Here is a 25,271-nt window from a genome sequence, read left to right as displayed (position 1 = left end):
CCAGGGACGGTGGCAGGCCTGCTGGGAAAGCTGTGTGCAAAGACAGGACTGAGGACTGGTGTATGGGCCCTGGGGGAAGCAGGTGGGGGGAGGGGTTTATGTGCCCCAATAACTCCCTCGTGGCTCAGACCTGAAAGAATCCACCTGCAAGGCAAAAGACCTGGGATCAATCCCTGGGTTGAGAAGATCCCCTGGAGGAGGGCATGACAACCGACTCCAGTATTCTTGCTAGGAGAATCCCCATGGACAGAGGAACCTGGCAGGCTATTGTCCACGGGGTCACAAAGAGTCGCACATGACTGAGAGACTAAGCACATGACTCCCATAACTGTGGAATAGAAGTTTAGTGCAGAGAAGCACAGGTCCTTTCCTGGGAAGTGTCCTGGTCAGCAGAGAAGGTGCAGGCCAGGGGTCGACACCTGCACAGAAAGCAGAGAAGCTTCTGCAATCTGCCTGCTGCAAATGCCAAGTCCCCTCTCCAGGACTTATATGGATACACTCATTGAAAAGACCCATCAAGGGCTTGACAAGAGCCTGGCAGAGTGGCTTCACAGGCCCAGGGACACTGTCCAGCAAGCTCCTCACTTGAACAGATAAGGAGAAATTAGGTATCCCTTTGTCGGGGTCACCATAAGAGCCCTTCCTGTCCTGAGACGCACAGGACTGGAGCCTGTGGTCTCTGCCCAAGGCCTGTGGCTGTTCAGTTTGGGGACTTGCTGGTGCCTGGACAGCAGGCTTAAGGTTTGGCTTCATTGCAGGGCCTGAATCTGGTGACCTTTTCTTGTTTCTCTTTTCTTTTCCTTTTTCAGCTGAGCACTCCAAGGGTGTCACATCTCAGCACCCTCTGCTCGCTGGGGTGTCCAGTTTATAATGCACTTTCTCTTAAAAGAGTGTTTGTCCTGAGGAGCATAGCAAATAGCCCTCCAGGGTCATGCTGCAGAGACAATGGCTCTGAGGCCAGGTGAGGGGAGAGTGCACACACCAGTCTACCAGAACCAGAAAGCGGGGTCTCCCTTGTTGGCAGTCTGGAGCAGGCAGAGGAGGCCCTGAGAAAGGACACTGGTCGGTGCAGGCCAGGGCTCTGTCAGCCCCAGCACTTAACTGCCACGATGCCCAATCAGGCTGCTTATTTCCAAGCCAAAATGCAGCCCCTTATGAAGGTTCACTGCCTGCGGAACACCTTAACTTTTCAGAAGGTTTCATTCCCTTTTTTGTCTTGACTTCTGTATGCCTACTGACCTGGAATCTCATGCAGATGTTGCTATTTAAAATCTACGTTCCCAGAAACTTCAGCCTGTGTGGCTCTTGCTTACCTGTAAATCCATAAAGCAGAGATGTGCAGATTGCAATCGCAAGTCATCTGCTTGTCACAAAAGGCAATTTTTATTTACAATGTCAAGGCTGCCTGATATCAAGAGACCCATGAGGTGCTTCACTCCCACAGCTCAGTCCTTGGTGGCTTTTGACTGATGTCTGTAGAGTGAAGTGGCTAAGCACGTGTCCTCCTGGGCCGGGCAGAGGCGGCAGCCTAAGGTCATACAGGATTGGAGGGAGAGAGCATGGCCTTGATGGGCTGGCCCTGGAGAGTCAAACTGTCTCAAGCTTCAGGAGCGCCCAGGTCACCAGAGGAGAGGCCAGGAGGCTCCAGAAGCATGGGTTTAGCTGTGTCCCTGGGGTTGCACAGGCAACAGTGTCTAGGAGGTTGGAAATGAAATTCAACCAGGCAGGGTGTCTCAGAGAGTGGGCCTGCCTCACAAGTGCTCCAAATAAGTAAGGGTGACCCTGGAGGCCTGACTGGGCAGAACCTGGGGAGCCAGTGATCCATGGCCAACTCACTTCCCATCAGCTCTGCCCGAGCCTCACTTGACCCAGTGCTCATCTTGGATCCTCAGTGGCCCCTTCATCCCCTGGGCTCCCTTGCTCTGTCCCTTCACAAAGAGAGGTGCCATGACCAAACAGGGATGAGGTGGGAGGCTGGAAGAGGCTGATTTCTGGATGACAGAAACAAGGCTTAGCCTGTGGTGAGCAAGCTGGTGGTGCTCTGGAATTCAAGCTCTCTGCAGGAGGAACCATCTGGGACTCCGTGGGATCTGTCATGAGCCAAGACCCTGGGATGAATTGAGCTACAAACCAGCAGGGGAGGCTGATGAGACACCACAGCCTGGGTTTTGTCCATGCTTGACCCCACAACAGGGCCTGTGACCGGGCAACAAGGTGCTCAGCCATCCGCTGAGCCTCTGGAAAGGGAGGGAAGGTTCCCATCTCCAGGGTTTGAGGTCCAGGGTCTGAGGTCCTGGCCAGGGGGCCCCTCAAGGCCCCATGCAAATCCCCCAGATGATGAACTCTGCATGTTCCCACCCTCAGCAAACCTAGGGATGCTGAAGTCTCAGCCAGCACCTCTGACCTCTGAGCAGTGCTCTTGGAGGTTGTAGGGGGGCTGGGGGCAGCCAGGCCATCGTGGGGGTTGGGCTGGACTGCAATGAGGCTAAATCCTTGGCCCTCAGGGACCCCAGGGGCAGAGCAAGGCAGGTCAGCCACCCACACTCCTCTTGAATATCTCTCCTTCCTGGGGGAAGAGTCTAAAGTCGCCCGACCAGTGGGGACTTAGAACCCATGACTCAGGAGTTCTTGGCCCCCGAGAGCTCCTCTGGCCACTCTGCACAGGAAGGACCCATGGCGGGGGAGGGCATCCATGCAGACCAGTGGAAGAGAGACACCAGGAGACTACCCTGGGGATACCTCAGGTAGGAGAAGTGTGAACTCACTATGAATGGCCAAGGCCATCTCCAGGCTACTGAGTTCTTGCTAACTCACCTGCTGCTGCTCACCCACTTCAGCTAAAACAACATCATTTCTACACAAGTTTCTGAAGTCCAGTGACACTGAGGGGCGCCCATGGGAAGACGGTGGTTCCCTGTGCTTCCCCACCCTGGTCATGGGCACAGCAATCCCCCATCCAGCATCTGTGCTAGGGCTGCAGCCTTCTCTCAAGGTTTAAGGAGGGCCCTCCTAAAAGAGGACGAGGGGTTCCAGTCACCCCAGAACAGCAGACACTATAGAACACAATTCGACACCGACTGGGATTTCTGGGGTCCCTGGTCAGGGCTGTCAAGCTGAGACCCCACACCCCCTCACTTCTTCAGTGAACTCGGGGGGTCAGAGGCTTGGTCTTCAGGGTGCAGTCTCAGGTGGGCAGAGGGAGGTGCCCGCATCCTGTGAAGACTCGAGGTGAGGACTAGAGGAGACTGAGGGTCCCCAGGAGATGCACGTGCCACCCTCCTGACAGTCCTGGTGAACCAGGGGGTGTGACATTCAGATGTAACCTCACTGATCCTGATGGAAGGGGAGAAGTGAGGGCCTGGGTCAGGTGCCCGGGTTCAGGTCAGCAGAGTGAAGGAACCCAGCTGTGATAGGAGTCAAGGTAGAACTCTGAAAAGGGCTCTGGTACCCCAGGACATCCAGGTCATCAGTGCTTTCAGCCCTGAGAGATCCTGGCAGAGTTATAGGAATGAGTCCCCTACTCCTGCTTGCCTCTCAGGGGTCCTGGCTAGGGAGGGCCTGGTTCGAAGTGGAGCAAGGTCAGGGACAGACAGTGGTGCCCAGATCTGCTGAGGGTCAAAGTGAAGAGCAGAAGGAGGGTTGAGGATGGCCAGGGGCATTATCTCAGCTTTGGGAAGCCCTGGGCATGGAGACTTGATGTCGTGTCCACAGACTCTCCCTGGGGGTCCCAGTAAAGTGATGGCCTTGGTGTGAGGGTCCCACCTCTGGTCAACAGAATTGGCATCCCCAGACCTGCCAGGGCTCAAGATGAGGACCTTTATGGAGGACACAAGGAATCCCACAGATCTCAGAACTTGCTGTCAGCCCGGGGTGACTCTGGTGGGGACGTGAGTACCAGGTCTCAGAGACACTGGAGACTTGATATAAGGGGCGAGGCCTCAGAGATTGGAGGGGAGAGTCTTAGATTCTGAAGCAGTTTAGGTGAGGACCCTGAGGGAGGACTGAGGGGATGCTGGACCCCAATCAGAGGAGACCAAGGGAAGCCAGTCCCTGCTGTCAGTCCTTGGTGGCCCTGGGTTACGATGAGTGCATTAGACATGGTCAGACTTCCTGACATCCAGGTCTCAGACTGGGGACCTCGTATATGTGGCAAGGCCTCAGGTGGGCCAATTCCCAGGTCCTTCAGGGTTTCAAGTTGAGGACCCTGAGGACGAACTAGGGGACCCTGTACCCCAATTAAATGAGACCTCAGAGAAGCCTGTCTCTGTTGTCAGTTCAGGGCTATCATGGAGTATGATGAGTGCAACAGACATGGTCTGACTTCTTGACATCCAGATCTTGGAGAGATGGGGCCCTGGTGTAAGGGGCGGGGCTTCAGCTGGGGAGAGGCGAGAAGCTCAGGTCCTGCCCAGAGGCAAGTTGAGGTGCCTGAAAGAGGACATAGGGGACCCTGAGTGAGGACCAATGGAACCCCACAAATCCCCACCCTTGTAGTCAGCCCTTGGAGACCCTGGTGTGAGATAAGCACACTAGGCCTGTCTGAATTCTTGACATGGGTGTCTCAGAGGACTGGGGACCTTGTGAAAGCAGTGAGGTCTCAAAATGACTGACCCTGCCTGGAGTCCAGACTCCATGCTAGGAATGACAGAGGTGGTTAGAACTTAAGACAGGGAGGTATCCTTGCCTTTGATGGGAGTCTTAGAGGCCTCAGAGTAGAGTGAACAGTTTCCTGACCTATGGCTTAGGGACCTCAGGATCTGAGGTGTTCGGCCACAGTGGGGAGTGTTCAGGCCTGCAGAGGGTGTACTCCTTGGATCCAGAGGGATAACTGAGCAAACTCCTGTCCCATCCCTGTGGTCAGTTTTGGGAGGCCAGGAGGGAGGTGAGGAAGAGCTGAGGATCGGGCATCTCCCCAGCCTAGGATCCACAGGAGGCCCTGGGCAGGTGCAGCCACATGTGGGGTCCATCAGCACTTTCTGTTCAGACTCAGGTCTTGTTCTTTGTTTCCCTGCAGGCCCCCAAAGGGGAGGGAATAGGTCATGCCAGGTGAAAGGTTAGCACTACACAGGGAGCCCTGAGGGGACCTCCCACCCCACAACTTGGGGGACCTCACAGAGTCCCCCCCCCCTACCAGCACGGAAGGCCCAGGGATATGTCTCAGTCTACCCCTGAGGTGTCCCCTCCATGTCTCTCACAGGAGCTCCAGGAGGCGAAGCAGAGGTCTGAGGACCATGTCCTGAGGTCAGAGATCAGAGGAGGTCCAGGCAGTGCCAGAAGTCAAGGTGAGGAGGGCGTCCTGAGTGTGCACCAGGGGCTCCCCTTCCCAGAACAGAAGGGAAACCACAAGGCCCATATCCCCACACCATGTCAGCCCAGGAACCTTCGGCTGTGCTGCCTGTACCCTGGGGAGACACCCCCCTCCTTCAGGTAGTCAGGTGTCCAGCTGCACAGGAAGCATGACCCTGTGAGGCTCGAGAGCACCCCTCAAGAGGAGACCTGTAAGTGGCCTGTGCCAGACTGCCCAGGATGTGTTTCTAAGGTGAGGCCGCTCACACCCCCTCTCTCCTCCAGACACGTGGTCCATGTCTGTCCCCCTGCCTCACTCCTGTCTGTGGTTCGGTCCCAGGCATTGCACTTGGGATGAAGATGAGTGAGCTGAGCAATCCTGAGGAAGACCTTCAGGATCCAGGCAATCCCCAGGGCCAGGTAGAAGCACAGCTCCTGGGGTCTGAGGCAGGGAAGGCTGCATCCCCCTCAGCGTCCTCTCCATCAGTCTCCTCCTCCACCCCTGTGGAGGTCTTGCCCCAGGAAGCTCTGAAAGAGATGATGGCTAACCTGGTGAAGTTTCTGTTCTTCAAGTATTGTACCAAGAAGCTGACCTTTAAGACCAAAGTACTGAATACAATCCTCATGGGTAATCAGGACCACCCCTGTGGTCTTCTATAAAGCCACCTCATGCCTGGCAGCTGGTCTTCGGCATGGTGGTGAAGGAGGTGGACTCCAGGGAGCACGGTTACATCTTGGTCCCCACCCTGGGCCTTACCTGCGATGCGATGCAGAGCAGTGGGCAGAGCATGCCCAAGGCTGGACTCTTGGTGCTGGTCTTCAGCCTGATCATCTGAAATGGAAACTGTACCCCTGAGGAAGTGGTCTGGGAAGCACTCAGCAGGATGGGGGTATGTCCCGGGTGGGATCAATCTATTTTTGGGGAGCCCAGGGAGCTGCAGACCCACGTGTGGGTGCAGGAAGGTTACCTGGAGTACCGGCAGGTGCTTGACAGTGACCTTACTCGCTATGAGTTCCTGTGGGGTCCCCGGGCCTATGCAGAGACTAGCAAGTGGCAAGTAACAGAGTATCTGCTCAGGGACAACAAAAGGATTTCAAGGGTCTTCCAACCCCCATCTGCAGAGGCTGTGAGGGAGGAGGAAGAAGGGCCCTGAGCCAGAGAAGCAGCCAGGTGATCCTTCCATCTGTGATTGAAGAGGAAGCAGTCAGCCTTCTCAATAGTGTGGGCCCAGGTCAGTTGGGGAAACCTGGTGTGTAGTACTTTTGGGTTCCTGTTCTCCATGATGATATGGAGATTCATCTCTGTTTTCTTTAGGAATTGTTCAAATGTTTTTTTTTTTTTTTTTCAGCTGAAAACTTAATAAATTTCAATATATAATTGTGAATGAAATTGATCACACTTGAATTTGTGATTCAAGTTTAAGGACCCAGTTTAAGGACCAGAGTTTTGCTGTTTTGTAAAAGAGATTGGAAACTGTCTCATTTTATTTTGTGAACCTGAGCAAGGTAGCGTGGATTAGAATTACAATTATTTTGCACATGTAAACTTACTTAGCAGTATACAGTTGGTGGAAGAATTAGAAAATAATAAAAGAAATTATTGTAGTGAATTCTTGCTTCTTATACTTTTAGTCTGTCCTTTTCTACAGCTAACCCATGTCTGTTTACTTGGATTTTGCTGGATATTATTTAAGAAAGTAGGAAGAAATTGATGAGATTAATAAGCTCCCTGATTCCTTGTCAGGAAGCATTTAGCAGGAGGCTTCCTGTGTGCTGTTTTGGATCTGTCAGGAATTCTCTGTTCCTTTTTAATTCCTAAATATTCAGCAATTAAGAGGAGAGGCAAGCCTCTCCCAGGGCTGAAGAATCCAGGCATTCCCTTCATTAGTTTTTCTATACAGTGATAAGTACCCTCTTCCTTTTTATGAACCATATGGTAAAAGTGATTATTTACAACTCTCTCTCTCTTTAATATGGATTGCCTATGTTTTGTAAGTCTGAAATTTTAATCTTTATCTTTGCTGAGAATAACTACAGTATATATGCCCACACCATGTTGATTAAAACACCTTTGCTCCATCAGAGCTTTGGTCCCTGTCTCTCTCTGTCTCTCTGTCTCTGTCTCTGTCTCTCTCTTTCTCTCTCTCCCTCCCTCCCTCCCCCCTCCCTCCCTCTCCCTCTCTCTCTCTCTCTCTCTCTCTTTCTCTCTCTCTCCCTCTCTCTCTCAGGCTATTTCTTTGGAGTGCAGAGGCTCTCTGAGTTCACTTTCCTGCCCAGGCTTCTAAGACCCTCTCGAGAAGGCACTCTGCACCTTCACCCCATCGAGAGGGCTCCTGAGGCCTCCATGAACAGAACAAGCCCCATTTTATTGGCTTTCTGCATAAACCAAGGAATATCAGCCTCTTTCTCTCTCCTTTACTTTCTTATTGGTCGACTCCGGACCACCAGATTCTAATCCACTAAAAGACCTCAACAATCCCTGGCTCATTTATTCCACAGACCTTCATGGAGCCTCTGTTCTGTGGGAAGCTCTGTGTTAGCAGTGGAGACACTGGGAGAAGCAGGACACACCCACACTTAGAGTGGGAGTCTAAAGTCACTCTGAGGGTCCAAGGCCATCTCCAGGCAGCTGAGTTCTTGCTAACTCACCTGCCACTCCTTATCCTCTTGGGCTAAAAGATATTGTTATCTTCTGGTGACCGCTGAGGGGACCCTCATGTGAAGGTGAGTTGTTCCCTGTGCTCCCCCATGGTCATGGGCATAGCATGCCCCATCCAGCATCTGTGCTTGGACTGCACCTTTCTCTCAAGGATTAAGGATGCCCCTTCTTGAGTGAGGATGAGAGGGTCCAGGCACCCCAGAATAGAAGGCCCCATAGAATACAACTCCACCCCTACTGGGCCTCTTGGGGGCCCTGGTCTGGGTTGTCAGGCTGAGACCTCATGCCCCCTCACTTCCTCAGTGAACTCAGGGATTCAGAGGCTTGGTCTTTGGGGAGCAGTCACAGGTGGGCAGATGGAGGAGCCCTTGTCCTGCAGAGACTCAAGGTGAGAACCAGAGGAGACTGAGGGTTCCCAGGGAATATATGTGCTGCCCTCCTGACAGCCCTGGGAGACCAGGGTGGAAGGAGTCCAGATGTGACATCACTGATCCCAATGGGAGGGGAGAAGTGAGGACCTGGGTTAGGTACCTGGGTTCAGGACAACAGAGTAAAGGAACCCAGCTGTGCTAGGAGTCAAGGTAGAACCCTGTGGGGGGGCTCTGGGACCCCAGGACATCCAGGTCATCAATATTCTCAGCCTCTGGAGTCCCCAGCAGGGTTGGGGGAATGAGCCACCTACTCCAACTTGCCTCTCAGGGGTCCTGGCTAGGGAGGGCTGGATCTAAGGGGAGCAATGTCGAGGTGAGAAGGTGGTACCCAGACCTGCTGAGAGTCAAAGTGAAGAGCAGAAGGAGGGTTGAGGATGGCCAGGGGCATCATCTCAGCTCTGGGAAACCCTGGGCATGGAGCCCTGACTTCATGTCCACAGACTCTCCCTGAGGGTCTTGATGCAGTGACGGCCTTGGTGTGAGAGTCCCACCTCCATTCAACACAAGGGGCATCCCCGGAACTGCCAGGACTCAAGATGAGGACCTTGATCAAGGACACAGGGAGCCCCACAGGTCCCAGAACCTACTGTCAGCCTGGGGCTGCATGAGAACAAGGTCTCAGGAACATTGGAGAGTTGATTTAAGGGGAGGGGGCCTCAGAGATTGAAGAGGAGATTCTTAGGTTCTGAAGGAGTTTAGGTGAGTATCCTGAGGGAGGACATAGGGGACCACTCAAGAGGAGACTTTAAGCAGCCTGTGTCAGACCATCCAGGGTGCATTTCTCAGCCGAGGCCTGTGGTCCCAATCTGTCCCCCTGTATCACTCCTGTCTGTGTTTTGATACCAGGGATCATGCTTGTGGTCAAGATGAGTAAGCTGAGAAGCCAAGCAAGCCTGAGTAAGACCTTGAGGACCCAGGTGAGGCCCAGGTCCCGGTGGAGGCACAGCTCTTGGGGGCTGAGGCGGGTGAGGCTGCATCCCCCTCGGCCTCCTCCACCCCTGGGGAGGGCAGCCACTCTGCGTGCTATGAGTTCCTGTGGGGTCCCCAAGCCTATGTGGAGACCAGCAAGTGGCAAGTCATGGCGTTTCTGCTCAGAGTCAACCAAAGTGCTTTGAGGGAGGAAAAGGGGGCCTGAGTCAGAGCAGCAGCCAGGTGATACTTCCCTCTGTGATTGAAGAGGGGGTGGTCAGCCTTCTCAGAAGTGAGGGACCGGGCCAGTTGGGGGAACTGGTTTGTAGCATCTTTGGGTTCCTCATGACTATGATGACATGGAGATTCATATCTGTTTTCATTACAAAATTTCCAAACTTTGACAGTTTAATAGAAGGCTAAATAACCTTTAATGTCTTAGTTTGTGAATGATGAGGATCAAAATGTGTTTGTGGTTACCCATTTCAAGTACAAGAGTTTTGCTCTTTTGTAAAGAGATTGGTCATTCTTCCATTTTGTTCTGTGATCCTGAAAGGGATACATTGGAATTGGAATTAGAACTGTTTTGGAAACATGAGCTTACTTAGCAGCAATATTGATGGGGTAAGATTTAAATAATAATAAAGTGATCATAGTGAATTCATGTTTCTGTCCTTTGTAGGTATCATTCTCAAAAATTAAGTTATCTCTGTTTATTTGGATTTGTCTGGGTTATTTAAGGAAGTAGAAGACAACTAATCTGAGCCACCTGCCCAAGGGCTAATTTATTCCAAAGACCTTTACAGAGCCTCTGCTCCCTGAAAGGTTGTGTTAGCAGTGGGGAACTAGGAGAAGCAGGACAACCCTCACTCCTAGAGCGATGGTCTAGGAGCCAGAGTCACAAGAGAAAGTTGGAGAGACGTCCACTAGTCCCATAGAACAAGGGAACATGGAGCAGGGCAGTGAGGCTCCAGGAGGAGCACCTGCAGGTTGGTGCCTGAGCCAGGATGGTGTGGGGCCTTGGAAAACTGGGTTCCTTCTGTGAGAGGTGATTGTGATGAGGCTGGATGGTAGCACCCCTCAGTATTGCATTGTGTCTTGGGGGTGATGGGAAAGTCTGAAAGGGATCCTTGCTGTGAGGTGTCCTTTTGCATCTTGGATAAAGCCCAGAGAGATCTCTTTCTGGGGCAGGAAGGAAGGGGTCCTGGCTCTTATCACATTGCTGTTGACCGCAGGGGTAAAGGAGGTGTTTTCCACCCCATATCTGCAAGGAATCCTGGAGAACTTTGGTCACACTCCCTTGAAGTGATGCCCAAGCAATCCATGGAACTACCCTCTCTTTCCTGGTACTGCAGATCCAGAACCCAAGGTGTTAATGAGCTTTAAATTATCTCTTTTTGTAATTGGCCATTAATCAAACACTTTAACTTTGTGGGGATGCAATGAAGGAATATAAGGGTTTGGATGGAAGACCAGCTGGGACAGAGGCAAAGACTGGTTCTTGCTTTGCCTGCTGGAACATTCCTCAACACCCAAAATTAACAGGCCCTATAACTGGAAATGGGGCTTCTGGGGTAGCTCAAAGGATAAAAACATGCTTGCATTGTGTGTTACCTGGGCTCAAGCCCTGAGTCAGGAAGATCACCTGGAGTAGAGTATGGCAACCCACTCCAGTATTCTTGCCTGGAGAATTCCATGGACAGAGGACACAGGTGGTCTATAGTCCATGGAGTCTCAAAGAATTGAACATGACTGAGCTAATAATGGAGAAGGCAATGGCAACCCACTCCAGTACTCTTGCCTGGAAAATCCCATGGATGGAGGAGCCTGGTAGGCTGCAGTCCATGAGGTCGCTAGGAGTCGGACATGACTGAGCGACTTCACTTTCACTTTTCACTTTCATGCATTGGAGAAGGAAATTGCAACCCACTCCAGTGTCCTTGCCTAGAGAATCCCAGGAATGGGGGGGCCTGGTGGGCTGCCATCTCTAGGGTTGCACAAAGTCGACTGAAGACATGACTGAAGCAATGCAGCAGCAGCAGCAGCAGCAGGAGCAGCAGAGCTAATAATACTATGGTCCACTATGGCCTAACTGGAAAAGTTACCTTGTTTTATTTATGAATCATCATGTTTGGCTGATTAGCTATTCCACATCCTATTGAGGTGTATGTTCTGTGACATGACCTGGACCACAGAGCAGCCAACCCCTTCCCACAGTGGCGAGTGGAGAAGTGTCTGTGGGCAAGTGTGAGAGATTCCTGCCATGCTATCACAGTGCCAATGGCCGCCAGGCCCTGCCAGCAGCATCACATACCTCAGGCACATTCTGCAGCCCAGTATATGGGTTCCTCAAACCAGCTGTCTTTACAGACGAACTTAGGCCATGGGGCTTGGGCATCTTCCCAGGATCACATGCTAGTGAGGGCCTGGGTGGGCTCAGAGCCTTGGTCTCAACTCCTCTGTAGCCCCCACCCTTCCCGCCCACCCCAGGAAACTGTCTCACCTTCTAACTTCTCATGCCTTTCTCTTCTCAGTGCTACACAATACCTCTCAGGTGACAAAAAGCAGGTCTGTGGAAGGAAGGGGACAAGGAGAATAAGAAGCACTGTGGGGCTGCTCTGTGATTTGCTGAAAACTGACTCTGCCATGGGCTGGCATCTCTGTCCAGTCCCAGCGCCTCCCACCTGAGGGCGCCGCCCTGTCCCTGTTGCTGCCATGGGGCCTGCTGCCCAACTGAACCTGCCAGGCTGACCAGCTTCTCACCGAGAAGGAGGGAAGGAGGGTCTGACCTTATGGCCCCAGTGTCCAGTAGGATAAGGCCCCTACAGGAGCCTCCTCTAATACAGGAGAAAAGTTGACATGGGCAGACCCCCAAGGCTCCAGGTCTCCACAGGCACAGTGAGGGTGCAGAGCACCTGGAGGTCTTCTGGGCTGGGCACACCAGGGCATGGACCACAAGCACAAGGGCAGGAGAGTGAGGCTGAGAAGGGCAGGCCTTGGACATCATGAGGGCTTGTGTGTACACAACGCAAATATCCTGAGCCAAAGCTGACAGAAACTCCTCGGTCCCATGCAAACCTACTGACAGGGCTCGGATGGTGACTGGAGGGGACAGAAAAGGCAGCTCCCTCAGGAACCAGGGAGTGAGGAGGGGCCCCAAGTCGGGGCGGGGGGAAGGAAAGGACACCTAACCAGGCTGCCACAGACACCATGGTCTTTGGTCCCCTTCAGAGGACCCACCAGGGGCCCCCACAAATGATCACAGCCTCCAGGGCTGTGTCCCAATCCAATGAGCCAATCTGAAAGAATATTTTGTCAACCTGTTTAGGAGCACAAAGGCAAGGGAGCAAGCCCAGGTCAAGACCTGTGACCTCTATTCTGGCTACCAGTCCTCAGACTGAAAGGCCCTGGGTGAGCCTCTTCCACATCCTCTTAGCTCTTCCCTTTTAGACACCAGGCAGTAGCCCTCACACAGGGCAAATGGCCTTGCTGAGTGGCAGAACTGGGGGGACACAGTCTCTACGGGGACAGTACTAAAGGGTCCTCACACCATGGGCCTTTCCAAGGTACCAGTCTATCCCCTACACGGTGATTTTGAAGACCAGTGACCCACAAAGGTCAGAGAACATACATCTTCAAACCCTCTGCCCTATCGCCCATGTGTGGTGAAGACAGATGACACTCACTGGAGTTTCATCCTGTCCCACTCTCACCCATTTTCAAATATAGGTAGATGGGGCTTCCTTTGGTTACATCTCACTCAACAAGTCAGACATGTCCCTGGGAGTGAGTGTGTGTAAAGGAGGCCCTTTGAAAAGTGCCCAACCCGTGAGCCAACTAAATCATTTGACGTACCTGCCATCTGGGTAAGGGAGAACAGGTCCACAGTGGTGGTGGGGACAGCAACAGGAGCAGAGAAGATCAGAGATGGTCTCAGAGAGGACCAATGAAGTGCTTGTTTTAAACAAAAGAGGCTGTACCTTGAGCCCCTAATCAAGTCCTTCAAAGGGCAGGTACCCACAGACATGCAAGTTGGACATGGGAGGCAGGACCAGGGGTAGCAGAAGCCCAATCACTCCACTGATGAAAGGAAACAGTCATTTTGAGGCAGTCTCCAGGGTGGCTGAATCCAAGGCTCTGGAAAGGGGACGAGAAAAGCACACACACAGGTGTTCCCAAAGTGAGGACTCTATGGCCACAAGAGCAATCTTTATGGGAAAAAATGGAAACTGAAGACAGCACCCTGTGATTTGCAGTGGGATGATGTCTGGGAGTAGGCAGAGCTCAGGAGGCTGCAAGTTCAGCAGAGCACCTGGCTGTACCCTACCACACAGTGTCCTGGGGAGTCTGTGTCTCAGGTACTTGGGGAACAGTCAAGTGGAATGTGAAGTCATTCCCACTGTGCTCAAGCACAGCCCTCCTGTGGGGACAGCTTGATCTGAGGGGCAATGGGGGCAGGACCACAGGACTCTGACTTTGGGGCCATTTGAATGGGACCTACCAACCGGCAGTACCATTCAGAAGAGACCAAATCCAGAAGAGGGGCAAGACCATAGCCAAGGGTATGGGGGGTGGGACCACCAAATCAGGCTAGGCCAAACAGCCCCCTATGGACCCCATCTTCTGGAAAGGACAGTTGCCAGGGGCCTATCTGACCCATTGGGTCTCTCCCAGTGATAGCTAAGCCAGGACTCTCCAGGGCCTGGCCCTTTAGCAGAAGCCAACCACAGCCCTCCCCATTGGTAGGGAGGGGGGGGTGGAACAGGGGCACATTTGTCAACCCATCCAGGGCCTGGCCCTCTGAAACAAGGGGCCTGGCAGCAGATGGGAGCCTTTTCAGGCAACCTGAAACATACTTCTCTGTACTTTCATACAAGAGATAAGCTGGGGATCCCATCTCCATTCCCAGACTCCCTCCCCAACACTGGGCTGGGGCTGCCTCTCCACATCACCTCTGTGACATCATGAACCAGTTAAGGAAGCTGACCACTTAATTGGCTGCCTGTCCCATGACCCAGATTCTAGAATTTCCAGAGAGTATTTATGGGGCACCTCAACCCTTGTCTGAGGCCCTTCTGCCCTGAGTGCTCACTGCTTCGGTACAGAATGCTCCTGAACTAGATTGGCTCCATGACTAGTCAGAGTTCCCATGAGGCACACACAGCCCCGCTGGCCCCATCAACTGATGGGGCACCTGCAGCAGGGCACCGCCTTGATGTCTCCCCAGATCCAAAAGTAGATTCAGGGGAGGCTTTGGAGAAGCAGTGGGACAAACCAGAGAGCCTAGATCCAGGCTCCCAAGATAACCCGCCCCCCACAGGGCCCTAACCCAGTAACAGCCAACAAGGAAGAGAACAACACCGTCCTCAGGCTGTCCTTCCCCAGGAAGCTCCGGATGATCATGGAGGATGCAGCCTTCACCTCTGTGCACTGGAACAAGAAGGGAGACACGGTGGTCATCGAAGCAGATCTCTTCCAGAAGGAGGTCCTTCAGCACAGAGGTACAAACAGCATCTTTGAGACAGACAGCATCAAAAGCTTCATCCGTGAACTGAACCTGTAAGGGTTCAGTAACATCCACCCTCTGGGTCACTCTTCAGGGAAGAAGATGATAGTAATATAGAAAGCCCTTCCGGGGAGACTAGACTTGATGACCCAAGTGCTGGACAGGTTTCATTTCTTAGAATTTTTTCTCGTGAGATGGTAGTTAAGGAAAGAGGAGAAAGCAGGGCTTATCATGTTCCACGAATCCCCTTAGGACCCACAGGGGTGACTCCAGACCTTGAGAGGCCAGTTGATGTCAGGGACCATCAGTAACACCTCAACTGAGGCTGGCCCCAGGGGAGATCTAGGGAGAGCCCTTGCTTGGGCCTCATAACCTGCCAGGAATGAAGAGACCTTGTCTTCATAGTTAGCAAGGCTGGGACGGTGGTGGGAAGGAGGGCAGTGAGGAACAGCTATTCTCCCCAAAGATGGCTAAAGTGATTCATTTCCTTTTAGATCTATCGCAACTCCAACTTTCAGAGAGCCTCTCCTCCTACAGAACATCCAGTGGAAAGACAACCCCAGAACAACTGCTTAGCTCATCACCAGCACAACAACGAGCCCAAAGAGAAAGAAGCATGCAGTGGCGACCAGACACTTTCCTCGATTCCATCATGAGTCCACCCAAGAGGCTGACAAGAAGGCCCAGGAGAGAATGCCAGCTGCTCAAGGAATCCCTGGCCAGTTCTCATTTGCGTTCTGTGGCCTTTGGTTTATGGGCAGTGTAGCCTTGCAGGCTGGAGCAAACCATCTCCCCAGTGAGCAGGACGGCCTCAGTGGTGAGGGCATGTCCAGTAACGCCACATCTGTATCTCTGGCTACTGCTGGAAGGGACACCTCAGGGTAACTGCCCAAGAGCCCCCCAGGGTACCCAGGTTATGGTTCAATGATGACTATGTACACCTATTTTTCCGTAATGATGGCGGCTGTTTCAGTTGTGGCCCAAGATGAGGCCTCTGAGGCACTCAATGGCACCCCATTCCAGTACTCTTGCCTGGAAAATCCCATGGATGGAGGAGCCTGGTGGGCTACAGTCCATGGGGTCGATAAGAGTCAGACACGACTGAGTGACTTCACTTTTGCTTTTCACTTTCATGCATTGGAGAAGGAAATGGCAACCCACTCCAGTGTTCTTGCCTGGAGAATCCCAGGGACAGGGGAGCCTGATAGGCTGCCGTCCATGGGGTCGCACAGAGTCAGACACGACTGAAGAGACTTAGCAGCAGCAGCAGCAGCAGCAACAGAGGCAGAGGAGGAGCAGTAGGAGTCCTCAGATTACAAATGTGCCCTCTGTGAGCAGTTCAAGAACAACCCCAATCCCTGAGCTGCCAGGACCCCAATGACACTCAAAAGCACTCTCTTGTAATCAAAAATATATTTCTGGGTCTAATAAAGTATAGCAAAACTCCAAAGGAGTAAATAAAGAATCGAATGAGAACTGCGAGTCTGTGTTCTTTCTATCTGTCCATGCTATTCACACACGGCATTGGGTGAGCCAGATGAGGCTGGAAGCCCACGCCCCAGGCAGGCCTCAGTCCAGTCCCCATGGTCCCTTTTCATCTGAAGCAGCAGCGTTTCACACCCTCAGCCAAGAGTGTGGCTCCCAAGCAGAGCGCTGAGGCCAGCCCAGGATGGGCTGGTCCCTGGGCCTTGCCTGACACACAGCAGAAGTGCCAGTCTGGCTCCTGACCATGGGGGCATCACCTTTAATGAGTCATGTACCCTGAAGCAGAAGGGGCTCCTCCTGGGTCCCCTGATGATGCCACAAGTTTCTGGTTAGCAGCTGAGCATCTGTCTCCAGCTCCTGATCCAAGGGCCTCCCCAAGAGGCCCACCAGAAAGCAGGGTCACCCCACCAGCCAAGGGCCTTGTAAGCACATGACCCCAAACCCAAAAACAAGTAGAAGGTTTCCACAAGGTGAACACTAGCCCTTGTCATTCTGCTCTCACAGCTGTATTTAGGAGCCTGTCTTTGGATCAGGAATGGCCAGACACTGTAACCAACTCACACACTTTGTGACCCAAGGGACACTTTACAGTAGGGCAAGGGTCACCTGCAAGGACACACCGCATCCTGTTTCAGGGCCACTGGGCCTCTCTGCCTGCCAAAGGCCTCACCGGCTGCTCATGCTCAGCCCAGCCCCCAGCCTTCCCCATCACCCCCTGGTCACTGTTCCAACATCGGGGAGATTGGACCAGAACATAGAGGGAAAAACACTGACTGGTTTCCTAACAACACATTTCTCTCAACCACCCAGACCCAGCAGGGCCAAAACGAGTGGTGACACCATTTTACTGTAAAGGTCAAGGTCCTGGAGACTCATGCTGAGTCCAGAGCAGCACCACATGAGGGGTGTCCCGACCTGCACCAAGTTTGCAGCACATCCCAGGGTGGGGCTGATTTAGACCTGAACCATGTCCAGGGCACAGCCGTGACTGGACAGTGTCACTATGTGCAGGTCTCTTGGTCACCTTCCTCTCGAGAGCCCAGCCTGGACAGGCCTCCTCCTCAAAGGGGATCAGGTGCTCCAGGATGTCCACCTAGAAGATATCCTTACCACCCCTCCCAGGGATGGGCTGCAGCATCCAGCAGGGGTGGTGAGCACAGTCAGGTACTTCTGTTCCAGTTTGCATAGCAGGGCTTGATTCTCCAGCTCCTCCACCTCATCAAGTCTAGGTTTTCTGGGCACAGCAAAGTGTCCCCAATGTCCATGAGACCTGTGTACAAAGACAGGACATAGAAGGAGAACAAGGTGACTCAAAGTCACACTTGCTAGAGATTAAGACCATATTATGGAGGGGACCTGAGGTCAACTGGGTCCTCTGGTTGAACATTTCAGATGGACTCACCTGGGCAAAGGGAATTCGGGGTTAGGCCAAGTGAGGAGGGAATGAAATGAAAGGGAGAGGCCTGGTGCTCCATGAACCCACCAGGCCATAGGCAGGTCTCAGTCTGCCCACTGAAGGCTGCAGGGACAGAGCAGGAGGGCCCTGGCAGGGAGCCTGCGGACATCAGGTCCCTAAGGGATTCACCAGCAGACAGGTGTTGCTGTGGGGCCTCACTCCTGGGGAGTCAGGGGACTTGCTCAGGCCCGGCTGCAGGAAGTGGGGGTATGGAACCCAGGCTGGGTACCTTCCTGGCTATGGTCTCTGCCAGGCACACACACACACATGTGGGGATACACACACAGATACACACAGAGACAAGTGCCATGTGCAGACCTGGATGTGCCTCTTCCTCAGAGCACAAACAGGGACTGGGGCCCAGACTGGGGGTCAAGCACTTCAGCCACCGTCTCCCAGCCCAGGGACCCTTGCTGTCCCTATGAAGAAACCTCAGCTCCCCCACTCCCCCCCACAACCAGTTAAAAAGAAAACAAACAAGCACAACCAGGCTGAGATAGAGGGCAGCACCCGGGGCCTTGGAGGCAGCGCAGGGCAGGGCGTCATTTGCCCACAATCACTCTACGGCCAAACTTGTCCCCATCCTGTAGCAAGGCCTGGATCTGGGCAGGGCTCATCCCCAGCCTCTGCTCCAGCAGCTCCTTCCAGGCAGCGTCCTCCCAGTCCCAGTGCACCATGTGGACAGCCAGGAGACAGTGCTGGTGGCCACCATAGCATGGGCCACCACCGCATCTCCAGGGTCTTGACACTGTTTAAGATGAAACCTTCATAAGGCTACTGGAAGGACAGACAGCCAAACTTCATCTCCCAGGGCTCCCAGGACCTCATGTGGCTGCAAATACACAGAACCACAAAGTTCAGGAGCCTGACACAGCAGCCTCCAAGCTCACAGCCCTGGGCTGGACCTCAGCCCCGGGCCAGACCTCAGCTCCACTTGCTTGAGCTTCCTCCATGTCTGCTGACACAGAAAGAGGGGGGTGTTGTCAGAGAGGGCTGACTCCTTCCATCCATCTCCACGTGGTCTGCTGACAGGTGGGTGGCAACCCAAAGGGCGCATCTATCACACGGAGGCTGTGGGGAGGTCAGGAAGGAGGGTACTATAACAGGAGAGAGGCATGTAGTGAGTTCCAAGACAGAGGGCCCCAAAACACTGGGAGCACTGAGGAGGGAGGTCAAGCCCCCTGGCTTCACAGCCCAGAGGCTGGGCTTTAGTCCTCTCCCAGCACAGACAAACACTGTCCTGGGCTTGACTTCCCCCACCCCCAGTGAACACCCCACCCCTGAGCTCCCGGCCTCATCTCTGTCCATGCTCTGTAGATCCTCCATCTTAAACCAAGGCTGATGAAGGCAGATCTGTGCTAACCAACCTGGCCTCGGCTCTGGGGCTGCCCTGGACCTCAGATGGCCCTACCAGGTGTCTTCCCCATGTGATTGGGAGTCACCTTCTTCCCAGCCCTTCCTGCACCACTTCTCCACTATCAGCAGATGCCCCAGCCTGTGCTGAGAGCCTCAAGAAAGAACAAAGGAGAGCAGAAACTACTGGAACAGGCATGCTCTGTGTCATCACCAGGGCCTGGGATGGCACCACACAGGGATTACAGAATTCAAACCTCAAATAATCTGCTAGGTTACTGTCACCTTGTTCCATGGCTGAGGAGGCGCTGACACATAGAGACACAGCCCATGACTGCAGGGGACCTGACCACATGCACCTCCATTCTCACTTCTTTTCTTGTACCTGGAGGGGTGTCCCTGTTCACTGGAGCAGGGTGAAGGCGGAGGAGCAGAGCCGCGGATCTGAACCTCAGCAGGGTCTCAGCACCTCGCAAGGAGACTCCATTTCCATGTGGCTGTGAGGATGGGGACAAGATCCCAGAGGAACCCAGCCCAGGGCCTCCCAGGCCTTTCCTTCCCTGAGCACAGCAGAGTCACAGTTCTCCCAGGCCCACAAGGCCCCACATGATATGGCTCCTACCCTGGCAGCCTGCTCTCCTCACCCCTGGATTCAGCCCTGGTAGCCATGAAAGCCGTCCTTCCATCCTTGGAACATTCCAGTGTGTTCCTTTCTCAGAGCCTTTGTAGGGTGTGAGGAGTCGCATCCTGTCCCCTCAGAGTCAGGTGCTGGAGTCCCAATCCCAAGTACCTTGGCTTGACCTTACAGACAAAGGAAAGGTCTTCACAGAGGTGATGGGGGTCAAGCGATCTCATTAGGATGGACCCTGCTATAACAGGACGCCTGTCCCCATACAAAGGACACATTTAGAGACAGGCACACAGAACTGGGGTGAAAATGAAGGCAGAGCTCTCCAAGTCCAGACTCGCCCTCCATGCCAGCAAAGCCCCAGAAGTGAGGGGTAGAGATGAGACAGACTCTCCCCACAGCCTTCAAGAGAACCAACATCAGTCGACACCTCGACCTTGGCTCCCGGCCTCCTGAACCAACATGGTTTGTAGTTTGAGCCACCCAATGCGATCTTGATGTGACTCCCAGCAATTGGAGACAGAGGGTCAGCCCTGCCTGGACATCTCTCTGCAGGGGAAAAGGGGGATGGGGGATGGCTTCTCCACCCCCAACACCTCGGGCTCACTCCTCCACATCTGCACATCTTCATGTGTCTGTTTTCCCCCTTACACAGTGTCTATTTACACCTCCCAGCATTGGGGGCCCAACAAGTTACTGACACTTCCCTCCTGATGGAAGGGAAGGGAAATCTCATTCTGCCAATACAGCCACTCGATGGGACCACACACTCACTGACTGAAGAGCCATGCAGGAGGAGGCCAGGGGCACAGGGCACACCCCAAAGGTGTTGACACACACCAGCAAATGGTCTTCTGCAAAGGCTCCCCCGTGTCCACTCCTCCAACCACAGGCAAGGGTACCATGTCCTCACGCCCTGGATGGCCTCAAGCATCATCATTCCGCTGAACCTCTGCCCACCCCCTGGGTGACAAAGGGTCACCCTCTTCACTGAGTCTGGCTTGGTTACCAGGGAACCTAGTTGATCCCTGAGTCATGGCCATTGCTCTCTTCTACTGGGGTATGTGACTTGAACCCAGGTTTGTCCAGTTTTTGCCATTAAGTTTCTGAACCAAGCGAACCCCTTCCTCCTGCGTGCCTCCAAATCTCACCTGTGTGGGTGGAATCCCTGAGCAAGAAGGGGCTGTAAGCACTCCTACCACTCAAAGCAGAGAGTGCCTGCTTGGTGGCCAGAGGAGAAAACACTCTTCTGCCTGCTTGTCTGGGCATCTTCACCCACTCGAGGACCAGAGGAACAAGGAGAAAATCACCTGTGACAAGACAGCAATGTTGGACAAGCCACCATGATCTTCTCCTTGGCAGGCACCCACAACCACGGGGACCCAGAAGGGCCCAACTGATGAGAAACACACATGCAGGTTCCTTCAGGGTGGGTTCTGCTCATCACAGCAGCTGGCCTGTCCTCACGGGGCTGGCACAGGGATGCCACGATGCTTCAGCCCACAGCAAAGAAACCCATCCCCCAGGAGTGATGCTGATTTACAGCCCAGGAGACCCTGCAAGGAGCAAGAAAACAAGACTCCTCCCCTCACACTGCCACTCTGGAAGGATCCAGGGGCCGCCACAGTCAGTTGGTGGTCCTCCAAGGACTCGTGGTTGGGCCCCACCAGGAGGGGAACCGCTGACAAACATCTGAGCCCTGCAGGGTCAGGCCCGGGTCCTGGTGGCTCGCCAGGAGTGGGTGGGGCTCCAGTGAGGTCACAGTCCTGGGGCAGAGCAGGAGGTTGGAGGGCAGGTCTGCAGGTGTCTTTGCATGTGTCCCAGGGCATCACTTGGACACACACATGGAGGGATGGCGGGTGGGGACTGTGGCCATGGAAGGGACCAGAAAAGTACGGCTTGGCCGCCTGGCAGAAGTTCCTGGTTGCAGAGCCTAGAAACTTCTGCCCAGAGGTACCGTCCATGCACTAAGCAGGTCCCGCTTTCCTGAAAGGAGAGCAAGTCGCAGGTGCTTCGGGATAGCTGGGCTGTGGCCACTCAGCAGGACATTGGTCTGCCACCGGGACATGAGACTCCAGACAAGTTTCAGTGGTTGGCCTTAGCCCTGCCATGCCCACAAACCCTGAATCCCCTCATTTCCGGTGTGTATAGCCTCCCTTACTCAAGTATGCACACACTTACGCAAGCACACATTTACGTAAACATACACGTGTGAACAAACGCGCATTCTCTCACTGGCCCTGTCCCCTAAGAAACAAAATAGGAGCCCCCCCAAATGAGGCATCCAGAAGGCCAGGCCGGGAGGAGCTTCTAGACCTGCAATCTGGAGCTGGATCTGGAAGAGGACCAGGAAGTGAGCAGCCGAGCAGGAAGAGAGGGGCACAAGCGGGAGGAGCAGGGTGAGGAGTAAGGGGCTGAAGTGTGGGAAAGACCAGGCTGAGGAAAAACTTCTGTAGAAGGGGGCAGGGAGGGGTGGGGTGGAGCCACCGGGGGAGTGGGGCTGGGGCAGGGATGGGGCAGGGTTGGGGCAGGGCTGGGGCAGGGCTGATTGGGACCCCCATGGGATGGGGCCTGGGGTGGGGCAGGGTGGGGCGGAGCCACCAGGGGGAGCGGGGAGCAGGGCGGGAGAGGGACTGGGGTGGGGCAGAGCCACTGGTGTATCAGGGCTGTGGCGGGGCAGAGCCTCCAATGTGGGTTGGGGCAGGGCCCTGGGTGGAGACACTGGTGGGTGGGGCAGGACTGACAGGGATGGAGCTGTGGGCCTGGGGATCTCATGGAGGCTGAGCCTCCAGCTCCATGGAAGAGACCAGACTGTGCCCTTTTGAATCCTTGCCATAGTTGTCCAGTCCGCGAGAATCGGCAAGAGTCAAAGTGACTTGGATCCAGTGTCCTCAGCGAATGCATCCGAGCTTCACAGTGGACCCCAGGGGCCAGGGAAGCTGGGAGAGGTGGGACCTCTGAGCACAGTTCCTCATCTCTGGGCTGAAAGCCCAGGTTGGCTCCCCTTGTAGCCACCCTGGGGCTGCTAGCCCCATGCTGAGCAACAGCCTATCTGTTTTTTGTTTTTTTTTGTTTTTGCAGATGAGAAGGAAAATCCTCACTGTGTTTTGTGCTGCCCCTGAGTCCTGAGATATCCCAGAGAAATGCAGCTTTGCCTTCAAAACTGTTTCCTGTCCTCGTCGTCTTGTCTGGGGGCTCAACCCACCCTGAGCAGCCACCTGACTCTCCTCCTGACTGCCACCCTCCCTGCTGTGTCCTTGCCTCCCAAGTGCCTGATCAGAGTAAATGCTCCTCTTCCTGTCCCCACTGCTACTAGCTGAGCTCAGACTTCATGGCCTGGGGTCGGTGCTGTCAACCTAGGCTCCCCACTAGACTGGACCCACCTTTTCTCTCCTTCTCCAGCTGGTATTGCACAACATTGGTTCTGTGTCACACTGCATGCACATCTGTCCTCATCAATCCTGGATTGAAAGGGCAGCTGAGCCCCCTCCTGTTTAAGCCCCAACCTGTCCATCTTGCCCTGGGAGGGGGGCTTCCAGTGGTCCTAGGTCCTCATCACCCAGCACTTTGGGTGGCTGTGCTGGCCCTGAGCTCTGTGCAGAGCACATCCATGACCCCACACTTCAGCTTGTGCAGTTCCCACCTCTGGACCCCTGGCTCCTCTTGTCCTGACAACCTATTGTCCTCCTTCAAGGTCCAACTGTAACATCCCTTTCGCTGTCTGCCCGAGTGTCAAGTGCTCTCATCTAGGAGTTCTGGAACGCCCTGAATCTTCCTTCTGCCATCTTTGGCCCCCTCTTCCTCCCCGGCTGTGGCTGCTGTGCACAAATCTGGACCCCTGAGGGTCTCTGAGTCCCAGGAAGGCAAGGTCAGTGTCTCACTGGTTCCCATTAGCTGGGTACCCACACAACTGCTGCCGTGGGAATGTTGAGTTGGAACAGTGCTTTCTCTTCCAGCCTGCTGCCTGTTCTCTCCTTGAAGAAGCCTCCCAGCCATGAATTGAGGGGCAGAGACTGCCTCCCGGATTTGAGGCCTCAACATTGTGGGGACCCGAGCAATCACCACACCCAACCCCCTCATGCTTGTACCCCACTTTTCTCCCCAAGAGTAGTTACTAGCTGCCTCCAGACACCCCAAAAACCAATACCAGAACCTCCTGGTAATGGTTTCAGATCATGACGGTATGTCCTGTGAACAGTGGGTGGGCTGCTGCTGTTCCTCCAAATCCTGGTTTCGAACGAGGCCTTGCCCAGTAAAGAGACATGTGGCTGCTGATGGGAGAGCTGTGAGGACCTGCTCTTTGGTGTTTCTCTGCACCCATCCCTTCCCTGCTGCTGACCCCAGCTCTCCTCACATGCCTAGGTGTGTGGACCAAGCCACAGGAAGTGCTGCCTCCCACCCCACCTGGGTCTCTGAAGCTTGGTGAGGGTTCCACTTTGCTCCTGCTGTGCGTTTGCAGGCAGCACTGTCTTGGAATGGACTCAACCCAGATTCTTGGTTTCCCTAGTGTCCTTGGCTGATGTGGTTTCCTCAATGAATTGCCTATTGCCCATTTTCCACTGAGCTGGGTGTCCTATTTGTGCCGAGTTGTGGGCACCTCTTTTGGGGTCTGGGTGCTCATCCTGCCCTGGTTGTTTGTGTTTCAGATTCATCCTCTTCTCTTTGCAGGCTAGTGATGGACTCAGTGCTTGCCTGGTCTCTCAGAGCTGTACGTGCCCCACAGGTCAGTGTGTGTCCCTCAGGCCCTCCCTCTGGGGGCTGCCATCCACCCCCAGGCTTTGCACCTGTGGCTAACAGCCCCTGAGGAAACGCTGCCCTGGTGTCCAGCACTCTGCCTGTGAGAGGGGACTCCTTTACACCCATGTCAGTCCCTTGGACCCTGGCTAACTTTAGTTCTGGGCCTTGGACTCCTGCAAGGCAGATAAGCCCAGGTGCAGCCGTGTAGGTCCAGGAGGTTGGCCAGCCTTCCCCTCTGTCCCCAGGGCAGCTCCTGTTTATTGTGCCCCTCTCCATATGGCCCAGATGCAAAGGCCAGCCTGAGAACCAGATACGTTTCTGATTTCATCTCAGTTTCTCTGCAGTTCATTGAGAGGACACAGCACACATGGGACCTGTGGACACGGGTGGCCACTCTGCTGCCATTACTCAGGTCCTGCCTGCCAGGGTATGGGGTACCACCCAGGGGGGCCTTGGGAGCTTCTGTGAGCCTCTGGCGTTGTGCCACTTGCATTCACATCACAGGCCTTTATATCACATCTGACCTGGGCTCAGAAGATGCTGGTTTGCACGTGTCCATCATTCCCAAGCTCTTGGGTCTACATGTTCACTGTCTTCCATCTGAGCAGGTTGGCCACTACCCAGGTGCCAGGCCCCCCAGCACTGGAGGGGGGTCCTGGACACCAGTCTATGGCCCACTGAATGGGTCCAGTTGTTTTGGTTGTGAGATCGAGGAGCAGGGAGGGCAGTGTGGAGTGTGCATTGCCATCCCATACCAATGGTGAAAGGACTTTGGTGAGTGGACTGTCTTGCTCTTGGTGAGAGCCCTGTCTGGCTACCCT

At 54.2% G+C, this 25,271-nt stretch overlaps 1 long non-coding RNA gene and 2 pseudogenes across 1 annotated transcript; 1 reads left to right on the top strand and 2 right to left on the bottom strand.

The window, feature by feature from the left end:
* Window positions 1-5,557: 5,557 nt before the first annotated feature.
* On the top strand, window positions 5,558-6,440 carry LOC133242560 (melanoma-associated antigen 10-like; annotated as a pseudogene).
* Window positions 6,441-9,727: 3,287 nt separating this feature from the next.
* Window positions 9,728-14,320, bottom strand: LOC133242260 (uncharacterized). The gene is made up of 4 exons (XR_009734822.1): window positions 14,142-14,320; window positions 13,141-13,422; window positions 11,789-11,855; window positions 9,728-9,834 (listed from the first exon to the last, which is right to left on the bottom strand). It is a non-coding gene; the product is annotated as an uncharacterized LOC133242260 (long non-coding RNA).
* Window positions 14,321-17,369: 3,049 nt separating this feature from the next.
* LOC133242259 (protein EOLA1-like) lies at window positions 17,370-18,536 on the bottom strand (annotated as a pseudogene).
* Between the last annotated feature and the right edge of the window lie 6,735 nt (window positions 18,537-25,271).

This window comes from Bos javanicus, chromosome X, assembly GCF_032452875.1.
Source record: "Bos javanicus breed banteng chromosome X, ARS-OSU_banteng_1.0, whole genome shotgun sequence".
In the NCBI taxonomy this organism is placed as follows: Eukaryota; Metazoa; Chordata; class Mammalia; order Artiodactyla; family Bovidae; genus Bos; species Bos javanicus.
Note: the sequence above shows the minus strand (reverse complement) of the source record. Positions and strands in the feature narration are given on the sequence as shown.